Raw genomic sequence first — 14,255 nt, forward strand, 5'->3', positions numbered from 1 at the left:
ACTGGCATTGGCGAAAGAGAAATGATTGTATGTTTGGCTATTTTGTTATATAATACTTAATTATGAATGTTTGGGACAAATAAAACATTTTTGTTGTCATTTATCAGGAAGCATTTTAAACTTTTCACCATTAACAAGCTCACCATTACGTTTACACTAGAAGATGATAATAGAGGCAACTGTTCATCTTTCATGGTAAGTGACAGCTTAAGTTTTTCTACCTCACCTTTGTTTGTTTACTTCCTTTCTTATATCTGTAGTGCTAGACGCTACCGTTATAAGCTCGTGTTGTTTGTTAGCTGGAAAAAACGTGGAAAAGTTGTTGGGTTAAAAAATTTTCTAAGGTTTTTCTATAGATCACAAATTTATCATCTTGCAGTCTTAGTTAAAAATGTTCCGTTGCAAAAATTATGAAAAATGTGGGAAAGCATTCCAGAAAAACTACCAGTTCAATTATCATTATAAAAATTGCTTGATCGACAGAGTCTGTCCCATCTGCCTTACACGACCTGTATTCAAACCCGAATCGGGGTTTAAGAGCCATGCAAAAATTCATAAGGTATGATTTTTTATTGTTTACTTTTATTTTTAGTTCTAATTACTTTTGAGGAATTTGACAGTATTAATGTACATTTCTGTTAAATATGGGGGGTTAATAATGTAAGAAAATGTTTTTTCCTGAAATAATTCATTGCGGACAAGAAATTGAGTTGCCGGCGGAACAGATTCTATTCAATACGAATGATGTTGTTTCTGAAGTTGTTGCTCTTGTTGCCGGTGTTGCGGTTGCAGATGCGGCCATTGTTTGCCATGAAGAGGCAGTCAACGAAGTTGATTGCGAAGTTGGTGTTAGGGATCTTTGCGATAGATCTTTGCGATGTTTACTTACAAAAATGAACCTTATTGTATCTAATTTACCTTATTAATTTACGTTTCAATAAATTGCTTCATCAAGAGCAGCGAAGTTCAAGATGGGGAGGTGTATTTGGCAAAGGTGTCCGACGGAGAATGCGAAAGAAGACCAAATAGAAAAACACTACCGAAATATAGAGGATGGCTACGTTAATCTTGTAAGTAATTTATGGGTGGGTTATTTTTTTTGTGTTTTTGGGTTATTATATTCAATGTTGTGTTTTTATAGGTTTCGAATTACGAGAAATTTGTGGAGAGCACTACCAAGGTCAAGAACAAATTTTGTCAACAAGAAGAGCGTTTTGTGGAACTAAACCAACATCTTGGGGAAATTTTAATCTTTATCGAATTTTAATCTTGATCAACGTCAAGACCTAAGTGATCAGTATTTTATGATAAAACGTTTTTTATTAACCTTGGAGGGTTGTGATGCTTTACACAAATTTATGGTCGCAAATTATCATTGTCTACGAGCTGATGATTTGTCTGAAGACAATGAATATGTACTGGACTTGGACTTCAGTGTTTCGTCTATAAGTCAGTCTAATAGATAGAATTTGTATGAAGTGTTCAACGAAACTGGTATTCAAAAGTGAATGTGGCTTCGGTAAATGCACAATGTATATCATTTATGTTTTCTTTCATTTTATTATTTTTTACTTGAACAACGTTTCTTATTGTTAACAATTTAGGAATGTACATATCCTCAAATTTTTCACTACGGAATAGGTGATCCTGTTTATATTCCATATGAAAGAACTACTTTTGAACCTCCTGTACTTCTACCTGTATCTGCACTAGAAACTATGCCTGTTGGAAATTTCAAGGGAGCAGAGGAAGAAGTTTCTTGTATGGATGTTGAAGATGTGGACGATGGCATAGGGGAAGTAGCTGAAATTGAAGAAGAAGACGTCGTCACCAGTCAACAATTGGAGAATGGCATGGCCAAATTGGTATTTTTTTTATTGTTTTTTACTGTGTAATGTCATTATTTCTAATATTAAATTTTTTTAGGTCAACATGTACAATGCTTTTTTCGAACAATCGAGAAAAATGAGTAAGCAGTTCCGCTAAAAGAATGATGACATTCAAAAACTTAAACAGTCTCTTGAAGCGGAAAAGCAAAGGTAATCGTGATTAATTTTTTCGCAATTTTAATTTCCTAATAATTCCGTTTTTTCTTTAGATTCATGCAGTGAATGGATGACGAGGAGTGGGAGGTAAAGGCTGTCCTGGACGACGAACAACATGACGGAGTCGAGTATTTTAAAATATGTGTAAGGTGCAAAGCTAAATAGCAGTTGCCATTGAAAAATGGTAAACTTGGAAATCTAGCCGCTGCGCTTTCTTTTTGAGGTGTTGGTAAAGTGCAGGGTGCAGGTGCAGGTTAGACGGTGGGTAAAGTGCGGAACCCGGAGTGCAGGGTGCGGCGTGCAGGTAGGTGGGTAAAATGCAGGCCCAAATGCTGCTCACAGAAAGTGCAGGTTAGGTTGGTTGAGTGGAGGTTTAGATGTGGCATGAAGTTATTATTTTGACCACTAGGTGGCTGCCATTTTTATATTGAACTTTTTTGGAGTTTTGTATTGAACTTTTTTTGGGTTTTATATTGACTTTTTTTGGTTTTTATATTAACTTTTTGTTTTTTATATTACTCTTTTTGGTTTTTATGTAATACTTTTTACCAGTTTTTATATTGAATTTTTTTATTTTTATATTCTTTTCTGTTTTATGTATTGATATTTTGAAAAAAATTTTGTATTGAAAAAGTGGCGGTTTTGGGCCCTCATAATTCAGCGCGCAACAGAGTGTAGACAATAAATAAAAAGTACACGCAAATGGATAATAACTGACTAAAGGCAGTCAAACATAAAATTTCGCTGCACATTGCACTTTTCCTAACCTGCATTTTAGTGTAGAATTCTAAACCTGCATTTTACCAAGGGAGCCGCTCGGTTGGGGAAAGTGCAGGGCCCCTGCACTCCGGGTTCCGCACTTTACCCACCGTTCAACCTGCACATGCACTTTACCGACACCCTTCTTTTTTTACAGTTAAAGTAAAAGGGAAAAGATGTTGTTGTTTCTTTTTCCTTGAAAATAATATTATACAATTACGTCAGGTGTTGTGTGACCTAGAAATGGACATTTAACAAGCAATTTTACCACTCAAGCGCACAAAATCCATGGCCCCCCTTTTTTCCCATTCCGCTATGGGACCAAAAAATCTGAAATAATTCAGGCATATCCAGTTTTCTACTCCGGATTCACCTTCCGTATTTTATTTTAAACAGGTTACTAGTAATAATTTTAAAAAAGTTTCCGCATATCGTTGAAAATGTTATTTGCGTTTTGTTGTAAATAGACAAGCAAACATTTAAAGTTATAGTTGTTAACTTGACCGTTAGATGGCGTTGCGGCTTTTATTTTTTTTTTTTCGGTGACGCTGGTTGTGCTCCATACTTATTCTGAATTCCCAGAAAAAAATTACAACGTAAAATTCTTCCGTCCTGACTCTAGAGAATCATTTCATGTTCAATCCCTCTCAATATAGGCAACGTTGTCGAATAAGGATATATTAAATATCATTTTTTGATAATCACATTCAGTAACATCGGCGTTGCTGTATATTACGCCTGATACCTGTATCTTAGTTAATGAAGCGACAGCGTCGTCAGTAGATAGCTCTGTTAAAAGATAAAATTAAAGACATAAGAAAAAATTTCATTCTGTCGAATTTTCTCGTCATTAGGGGAGGTGAGGTGAACATAAACTGAAGTGTACTTTTTTTTACTGCGTATCAAATTTTTATTCTTCAATACATTTAAAAAGTGTTCAAAACTGAGATTGATTTTCACAATTTATATGGTGGGGTAGATATTCAAAAACTCGCGTTTATATATTGCAAAAACATCGCCCTGCAACAAGATTTATGACCCACATTTTATTAATATTTTTTACGAATTCGTTTAGTTATTATAAGTTTCTATAGGTTACCAATGGCGTCCCAGTCCCCCTCTTCCTGTGGTGGTTTTCCAACGTAACAAGAGTTTTAAATGTTTCCTCACAATGTTCACAGATGTATGAATTGGGGTGGAATGCTTGATTAGCATATTAAAGTCATGCTTGGTTTCGAATGTTGGGCGTTTAGGCGGCAATCCCACAGGGTCGCATGTTGTGCATATAAATTGCACGTCTTTTTGTGGTGTGTGCATACGATTGACATGGCGTGTCACATCACTTTTTTGCTCATTACAAAATGGGCAAACACCCCCTTTTCCCTTTGAGCTAGGTGTCACATTTTTCGGCACAGGTGTCGTCGGCCTAATTAGCGGTTTAAGTACATTTTCTTTGTCTTTCAAGATGGTTTTAGCCTTTAAGAGTTTTAGTTCTAATTCTGACGTGCGGTCAGAGTACTCTATACATTTTTTTTCCAGAAAAATAATTTGCCTTTGCAAGTGTTTCTTCGAAAATTCTTTCTCTAGGACTTCCTGAATACAAGAAGCCTCGTCAAACATAGTTGCCAGTTGCAACTTTTTTGTTTTGAGATCTACAGAAGCTTTTCCCATAAGAGCTTTAAGACTGTGAATTTCCATTGTTAAATAATCTTTATCCATTTCAAAATCAATCAAATCCTGTGGACTCCATTCCGGATCGTCATCTGAACTGCTCGATGACATGCTCGAGATATGTGCTGCTGCTGAATTGCAAGAAGGTCCTAGGAAATGGCGAAAATTCGGTAGAGACTCTCCTCTGCAGCTGGAACGTGGTTGAAGTTCAATTCACGGTTTGTGGCTCCATGTAGACACGGCACCAACTCACGGGCGTGGAATCAGCAAGACACGGCACCAACTCACGGGCGTGGAATCAGCAAGACACGACACCAACTCACGGGCGTGGAATCAGCAAGACACGGCACCAACTCACGGGCGTGGAATCAGCAAGACACGACACCAACTCACGGGCGTGGAATCAGCAAGACACGACACCAACTCACGGGCGTGTAATCAGCAAGACACGGCACCAACTCACGGGCGTGGAATCAGCAAGACACGGCACCAACTCACGGGCGTGGAATCAGCAAGACACGACACCAACTCACGGGCGTGGAATCAGCAAGACACGACACCAACTCACGGGCGTGGAATCAGCAAGACACGGCACCAACTCACGGGCGTGGAATCAGCAAGACACGACACCAACTCACGGGCGTGTAATCAGCAAGACACGGCACCAACTCACGGGCGTGGAATCAGAAAGACACGGCACCAACTCACGGGCGTGGAATCAGCAAGACACGGCATCAACTCAACGTGTCTTGCTGATTCCTGTGCAAAAACATCGCCCTGTAACTAGATTTATGACCCACATTTTATTAATTTTTTTTTCCGTATTCGTTTAGTTATTATAAGTTTCTATAGGTTTCCAATGGCGTACAAGAAATAATCCATAGTAGGAGTATTTACAGTGATATAAAAAAAATAAGAATTTAATAGCTCACCAGGTTTGGTAACAAAACAATTTATGAACAACAAATCTGGATTTACAAATTCAAGACAAATTTGTATGGTCTCGTCTAACTAAAATAGACTATGACTATTTTTAAACATAACGTAAATATAAATTTGATAAATAGCTCTAAAATATGAAATCCTTTTGTATGATGTAGTAATGATTGCATGATAAAGTATGATTGCAGCTTGTAATCAACCCCAAAAGATAGTTTGGAAATGACCGACATTTCGGACGGTGGCCAAGTATAAGCAGTAGCTATATATATCCGATGTCAATAACTTCCTAAAGTATTTGAGAAAATAAGCTGTTCCTGTTTGCTTGGAAGAAGATAATTTAACATCACAGGCATTTGAAACAGCATTGGGGAAGATAAAGCTCACCAAAAAGCAATTTGAAAGTTTTTAGTGATCATCAGACAGGAGCCATCTTCATTCAGCGTAGCTCTACCAAAGGCAAGTCCATTATGCCTAACATTTCTCATTGTTCATAGAGTTGACATATTTTTTTATTATTATTCTATATTTAAAACTTTTCTTGAAATATTAGTTGAGGATGCTGTTGCAGGAGACCAAAGTGGTGAGAGTTAGGATGATAAAGAGCTTACAAGTAACTTTTCACATCTCTACTAATGTACAATTCACTTGTTCGAAAATGACCAGGTACATTCAATTTATCATACTCTATGTAAATCATATTAATATAGTCTCATTTGATTTCTTTTGCAGTATTGTATGTATTAAACGCGAAGTAGTCCTTGAAGCAGACCAGCAAATTGTATCGCAGATTCAGTTAGTCGACTTTAATGAAGGCTATCCATATGAGAACCTACATTCATTTGTTAGTGGTGCTATGGCCACATACTTCAAATCTTACATCAAATAATCTGGATGAGCAGATACTCTTGATGGTGATAAGATGGCTCATCAGTTGAGAAGAAGATCTCTGGGCTAGAAATGGATTTGTTGTACACTCACTTCCATAAATAACGATACAGGGGAAAGCGCAAAACAACGCATCTATATAAAAATAATGGGCATTCCTTCTTTTTGTCGATATGTAAAGGCTGCAATAATTTTGTTATTAGATTACTACTTTTATTATTACTTTTTTACTTATTACTTATGTGGCTTCCACTAGTCGATAGTCGCCTTCGGGTTCTCTCCCATTGCCGCCAAGAGCACCTGAGCCCGCAAATCACGCCCCGTCTACAAAGGATCCCCTACCTTCTAAGAAGAATGGACGACACCCTGACGGGCACGACAACGCCCCGATCGTTGAACCCAGAACTGTCTCGGACGAAAATAACCCGGCCTGCCCCTTCTCTTCCCCTCTCCTCAACAAACCAGGTCGCTCCAACTTCCTTGGATCTATGTCTGGCACACAAACGCTGACGGATGCACTGAAGCAGTCTTCGGACGCGCCAAAAAATGCAACACCTGTAAAATCAAGAATAAAAAACCAAGCCACCCAGACCAAAAAGATGTCAACTCTAAACGGAAAGCATCTCCCTCTCTCAACAACTCTCAACCGAAAAAATCGAAATCTTTTCTTGAAAAAATCTTTCGTTTCGCTTGCTTCAGACATTGATAGCCAAGACTGGGAAGAACTTCGTGATCGCCTCCTCGAAGCCATAGATTTAATCAAAGTCGTCGACCAAGAGTGTAACTCGCTCAAAGGTGAGCTCGCCTCCACCAAATCCTCCTTCGACCAATACAGAATTGCCTTCGCAGATAAGATGTTCACCTCCATCTCGACTCATCCCATCATCCAACATGCTCCTGGTCAGGTCAGCCAGAATCAACCCAATCACGCCTCAACATTAATAATAAGCACTAGTGACAATGCGACAGATATGGAACTCAAAGAGCTCGACGCTATCCTCGGCTCGGCAGAAAAGGGACCAGTTACAGAAACTTTCTCAAAAAAAGGTAACATCGTCTATGCATCATATAAAAGTGCGCTTGAGAGCGGCAGAGCCAAAGCGATCCTTGAGGCAAAGCCTAATCTTGTGCGCACGATCCATACGAAGGATATATTTTACCCGGCTATCGCTCTCAATATTAATGTCTCCGATCTTCCCACTTTACACAAGGAACTTGTACTAAGGAATGACTTTATCGGCTCCAGTCTCAAAAAAATAATCCCCATTTTTAAATCAAAAGTAAACCCTGAGGTCGGACACGTCAAGCTTCTTTTCGATTCGGCTTCCACTAGGAAGAGAATCATCGAACGCCAAAATGTATCTGCTTTCGGAAGAAAATTCCACGCGGTCGAACTTGACTGGAACAGGGAGGTTCGTTGCTGTTTAAACTGCCAACATTACGGTCATGTCACCAAAACGTGCACCGCTTCAGCCGCAAGGTGTGGTTGGTGCGCTTCAGATCACGACACCAGATCCTGCATTAGTCAAGACCCACCTTCCTGCTGCCACTGCAAAGGGAAACATTGCGCCGGTGACCCACTCTGCGCCGAACAAATTAAGGCAGTAAAAAGGCTACGTTCTAGGACTGAACAATGATGCACAAGTATCCAGGTATCACGAGTCAATTAAAAATAATCCAAATAAATCTTCAACACAGAAAATTAGCCTCAGCATCGCTAGCCCAACTTCTGTTCGACAAAAAAATTGATGCTGCAATCATACAAGAACCTTACGTCTCCGTGCAGCGTATGGAAAAAAAATTCTCTACCCGATGTCCCACCTGCTTTCTCTTGTTTCCACAATATCACAAGCGACTACATGTTTGGCACAGCAATCATCGCTAAATCTTGTCTCAATGGCACGCTAATCACCTCACTCTCTCACAACTGCATAACAGCAATCACCCTTCCAACCCCCAAGGCCCTTTCCGTCTAATAGCCATGTATGCTCGCCCATCAGTCCCCTCGCCGTTCAGCGCGTTATCTCTTTTACTACTGAACCACCCGTACCTCTTTCCAAATATCATCATCGGCCTCGACAGCAATGCTAAGCACCCTTTATGGAACAGCAGATTCGAAGACAAGAAGGGACAAGAGCTGACCAACATTCTTTCTCGCCTTCCTCTGAGCGTCGCCAACAGACCAATCTCCGAGCTTTCATTCATCCCATCTAACATCACCTTTATCGACATCACTCTCACCGGCGACAATATATCCTGCTCTCAATGGTCCTTCCTGGGCTACCAAAGTCTATCAGACCACCCGTACATCACCTACACGATCTCACACAGCTCCTCCCCATTACCGAATTATCCCAAACTTAATCTCTCCTCTTGCAAGTCTCTCCCTAAACTAGCCAACATTAATCTCTAAACTCTCGCGTCTTATCTATCGGCCACGCCCACCATCAACTTCCCGCAGACAACTTGTGAAACGAATTTCGACACCACCACCTGTTCGCTCACAGATCACCTCCAATCTGCCGTATGCTCTGCTGCCATCAAACCACAAAAAAAAACTCTCGAAAGAAAGATGCCCTGGTGGTCACCGAAACTCTGGGCTCTTAGGCATCAGCTTAGAAGAAGCCAAAGCAACTTCTCCGATTCCCGCACCGCACTCAACAAAGCCATTTTTCGCGAAGCGAAAGCAACATATCAGAGAGAAATAAGAAAGGCAAAGAAAGAACACTAGATCCGCTTTCTTCAAATCATGAATAACGACCATCAAGCGGCATTAAAAGAAATCACCAAGAAAGACGCTACTGTGCACCTGCCAACGTCCGCAATAATAAACGGCATCACTGTAAATGATCAGATGGAGATTCTTAAACACTGCTCCTCGCTGTTTTTTTCCGGGAGACCCACCAACGTCTCCACCCCAGTTTTCATGTCTGGAACGATCGAACAAGTTTATCTCACAGCCCCTTCTTTCCTCACCGGAACCCATAACATCCAACGAACTAGCATTGGCAACGTCTTCTTTAAAAATCTCGTCTGCCGCAGGCCCTGATGGTCTTTACGCCGAACTCATAATCAAATGTCTCCCGTTCATCTCTACGGAGCTCCTAGCTCTACTAAATCTCTGTATCGAGTCCTGCTACTTCCCAGCTAGCTGGAGAAACGCAAAGGTTCATATAATTTCGAAGCAAAACAAAAGCGACTATTCCAACCTCAGCAATTTCCGCCCAATAAGTGTAGTAAACATTCTTGCTAAATTCTTTAAAAAAATCATCCTCAGCAGACTCAAATGGCACGCCAATCAGTGCAACTGGTTCCACGACAATCAGCATTGGTTTCACCCCTGGGAGATCGGAAACGGCAAATCCGGAAACCGCAGTTCATCAGCTGACAGATCACATCGAGTCAGGTTTTATGACAAAATCAGTCACGGCAGTTGCCTTTTTAGACATTAAATCTGCTTTTGATACCGCTTGGCACCCAGCGATAATAGACACTCTCGCGTCAAAAGACTGCCCCCCTATCTCGTTAAACTCATCCACAGTTTCCTATCAAATCGGAAAGCAACCCTCACCTCCAACTCCTCTGAAATCACAATCAACATCTCTACTGCCTGCCCGCAAGGATCCGTTCTCTCTGCTTTTCTCTGGATCGTTCTCATCGACGATCGCCCCAGACAGACCTTTCCATTTCCTGTCCTCATCAGCGCATATGCTGACGATATCAATACAGCTGTCTCTCACCCAGATCCAAAAATTGCCATCTCCCGTCTCCAATCTGTCTGCAATGCTATCCTAAAGTGGTGTGAATCAGTGAAACTCGTAATCAACGCATCGAAAACAAACTTTATGCTCTTCTCACGCAGAAAAACCCCACCCGCCGACATCCCTTTCATTCAGATAGGAGACACCAAAGTCCCAGCATCCAGCACCAGCCTCTTTTTATGCCTCACTCTAGACTCGAAATTGTCCTGGCATCAACATATCGAAAAGAAAAACCTTTCTATTCGCCGCCTATGCTTTCTTATTCACAGATTTGCCAGGAACAACTGGGGCCTCTCCCCTGCCAGAATGAAAGCAATCTATAAGGCCCTCATAATTCCGAAATGGCTCTACTGCTGCTCCGTTTGGGCTTCGTCAACCAACAGAAGCGTTATTTGCCGAAAACTACGTAGTCTCCAGCGCACCTTTGCCTCTTTCATGACCAGATGCCCCTGCTCCACCTCAACTGAAGCGCTTCTAGCAATCGCCGGACTCCAACCAATCGACTACACCATCCGCCAAATATGTGCTTTCAGATACAGTCTATCCATACCCCACCATATCTTCTCTCCTTCGTCCAAAAATATCGTCCAGCCCATTTTTCACAACCCTCTTATCTCTCTCCCGGCTGATACGACCACGCCTTACGTCTCGACCCCGTGGCCTTCTCCACCTTGCTTAACAATCCTGCCAAAGCAGTCCCCAGCTCTGCCGGGTTTCGCCCCTTCGCCACAAACCCTTTGTTCACCAACGGCTCCAAACTCAACGACAAAGTAGGCTATGGTGTCGCAATCTTTGACAAGCAAGCCCTTCTCAACACCTGCAAAGGGTGACTCCCCAACCATGCCTCCGTTTATCAAGCAGAATCCTCCGCCATCCTTATCGCTCTCCTTTTTATATTTAAAAACTACCCGGACATTAAAAAAATCGAACTCCTATCAGACTCGCTAGCTGCACTGTCATCCATCGTCTCAACCGGCAAGATCACTTCCACAACATTCAAAATAAAAAAAATTCTTGAGTTGCACTCCAACATCTCGGTGGAGTTCTTTTGGATTCCCAGCCACCAAGGACACAGCGGTAATGAATTTGCAGATGAGCTGGCCAAAGATGCCACAAACTTTCCTTTTATCACGGACTCAACACCCCCACCCCCCTCCTGCATCAAACAACTCATAGAGGCCCACACCACTGCAGCATGGAACAAAGAATGGTCCCTCTGTAAGAAAAGCGCTATCACTCACGACTTCCTTCCTTCCGTCACCCTCCAGAAACCTCTTGTGTCTCTGTACAAACCATTTCTAATATGAAAAATAATCTCCGGCCATGCACCACTCAACTACCATCTCCACCGCATCGGAAATACCCAATCTCCCATGTGCAGCTGCAATCTGGCAGAGGAATCAACTTGGCACTTCATTTTCGACTGCCCCAACCACAACGTCCCCAGATCAGCTTTTAAATCAACAGTTTTATTAATCACCGGGAAGTGGCCCTTCCATCTATAATACAAATCCCGCAGATCCTTGGCACCTTTCAAAATGTTCTAGAACTGTCGTTTCGTCTCCAGCGCCACACTCTCTAACTCTTTTTTGTTTTTCTTTTTGCATGTCAATATATGTAATTAATAATCCTAACTGTACATACTCTCCCTCCACTTCAATCACTCGTTTTTTTTCTATGTGCTTGTACAGCCACTACTCTGTTTATCTTGTATTGGGTAACGCTCGCCCGCGAGGATATGCCCTGAATAAAAAATAAAAAAAAAATAGTAAATAAGGTATGGTATACTTGACATTTTGACGTTTGGCGCACAAATTTGATCTGTCATGAAAGTTACGCGTGAAGTAAGCAGACGATAGAGGAAATGGGATTCCATACGTAATTGGAAATGTCTCTACCAGATGGCTCTGATAAACAAAAAAACTAAAACGAGAAATGTAAATTTTCGATTGTTGAGTTATATAACGTTTGAACATTGTGTAAACTACTCGAAAACTGGTTATCAAAACTTTTTCGATACAAAATAAGCAAATTTTATTTGATTCCTTATTTTTGCTTATTTGAAGTCAACACTCCGGCAACATAGAGCATACCTAGTTTATTTAGACGGATTTTTATAAAGCCCCTTGGGCGCCTTCGGAATTTAGAGTTAGTTAAATTTCAGTTGTAAGTTTGTAATTTAAGATGTGGGTGGGATTGACCTAACGTTAAAAAAGGCCACTCTATTTTAACCAATTCTTAATATGGCTTTTTGAGGGGTTTGATATTTACTTAAAGAAGCGCCATCTGTTATCTATGGCACGCCGAAACCGACAAAAAAAAATGTAAAAAAAAAAAAAAGTTTTGCCGCAACGCCATCTAGCGGTCAAATATGGAACTACGCGCAAAAATTCCCTTTTCTTGCCCCAAAACGCGCAAATTTTCTTCGCTTATTCGTCAGTACGTGAGAAGAGAACTCAGACCACTCAAACTGAAACAAAACCGCATGTAACCTGTTATAGTAATACGAAAACAACTTATTTCAGTACGTAGGCTACGCTTATAATTTTCAATTTTCAATTTTCGATCCGTCTCATTCCGGGCGAACACGCGTCTTCAACGGCCGGCGCACTATAAGTCTAAGGCCGACATGTTCGCATTTGTCGACGCTGAAGATCTGTGGGTGTATGTTTTCCTGCTGCTGAACCGGCTGGACGAGGCGGAATGAGACGGATTGGTCAAACCGTAAGGAGGCGGCCGCCGCCGACTCTCTAGAACAAATGCGTCCAGAATTTGGACATTTGACCGGCGTCGCCAGCTCCGCTCCGCTCGCCTGAATAATTGTCTGTGAAGTTCAGCATCTACATAGGTGGATCTTACCATAAACTGCGTCAACTGACACTCACGGACGGCGTGAACTGACACTCTCATGAACGGCGTGAACAGAGTCAACAGTCGTCTTTCCACAATCCATAATTCCACGGCATTTCCACCATTTCGCTTGTGGAAACGACTATCAATCGATATGAATGCGTACAATCGGGAAAAATCGATACAATTCGTCCGCCGATTGAAACCGCTAGATGGCGCCACGCAGTTGTATATTATTCAAGGGATTTCTAAAATAAATAGCCCTAGTCGAGTGCTATTATTTTGGGGGTAATTTGGCGTTCCATAGCCATCAACAAACAAATTGTTAAGAGTTTCAATTTTTCGAGACTTCGAGTTTCGCGCACTTTTTGGCCGGTCTATTTGTGTGTTGACCATGAATATGGAATACCTTAAATGCAATAGGTGTTTTAAATTAAAAGATTGGTATAAAAAAATTAATGGAACTTTTCGTTTTCATGTATCAATGAGATAACATTCTTAATTTTAAGGAAAGTTTTAGCTGATTAAATTTTAGCTTGATTTGGAACATGGGAGCTTTGATTTTTAGCTTAATTTAAGGCACTCATGCTGTAATGCCCGATTTTTCTTTGTGCACGTAGCCTACTAGTTGATTTAAATAATTTAATGTAATGTATAGTAATCTTTGTGCCATTATCTAATATATTATTATTTGCAAATATCACCATACCGTGCTGCTCTATGTCTTTCATTAGTTTAATCGTAAAATGCGCATTAAAACATAACAGGGGTAGTGGCCGAAGAAATCGAATTTGATTGCCCCCCTTCCTCCTTTAATGCCTCATCATAGCGGGAGACAATGAAAAATGGCGGCAATCTCCGTCAATTTGGACCTCCGTGGGAAAAAAGAAAAATTTTTGTTTCGCAAGATGTTTCGCTCTTTATGCCCACCGGCATTTGGTCCCGCGAAACGGTCCCAAAATTTTGGTCCGTTTCGCACAGCTTTTCCGCATTTTAGGCGTTTCGCGTTTCGCTTTCGCAGTTTAGGGACGCCCCATTTTTTTTTTTGTCGGTTTCGGCGTGCCATAAAACCAGGGCGTATCAAGTAAGTTATCCGAGCAATCGCGATTCCATAAGCATACACGGAAAAATCCCTCTACCGGGAATCAGTTCGAACTAAATTTTCCGTGTATGCTTATGGAATCGCGATTACTCGGATAACTTACTTGATACGCCCCCAGTCAAACATAAAATGTCACTGCACAAATTCCTAACCTGCATTTTAGTGTAGAATTCTAAACCTGCATTTTACCAAGGGAGCCGCTCGGTTGGGGAAAGTGCAGGGCCCCTGCACTCCGGGTTC

At 41.2% G+C, this 14,255-nt stretch overlaps 1 long non-coding RNA gene across 1 annotated transcript; it reads right to left on the reverse strand.

Moving 5' to 3' along the window:
- Positions 1-2,622: 2,622 nt before the first annotated feature.
- LOC124321081 lies at positions 2,623-14,244 on the reverse strand. The gene is made up of 2 exons (XR_006914125.1): positions 14,168-14,244; positions 2,623-2,812 (listed from the first exon to the last, which is right to left on the reverse strand). It is a non-coding gene; the product is annotated as an uncharacterized LOC124321081 (long non-coding RNA).
- Between the last annotated feature and the right edge of the window lie 11 nt (positions 14,245-14,255).

The sequence above is a fragment of the Daphnia pulicaria genome, chromosome 1, assembly GCF_021234035.1.
Source record: "Daphnia pulicaria isolate SC F1-1A chromosome 1, SC_F0-13Bv2, whole genome shotgun sequence".
Lineage (NCBI taxonomy): Eukaryota > Metazoa > Arthropoda > Branchiopoda > Diplostraca > Daphniidae > Daphnia > Daphnia pulicaria.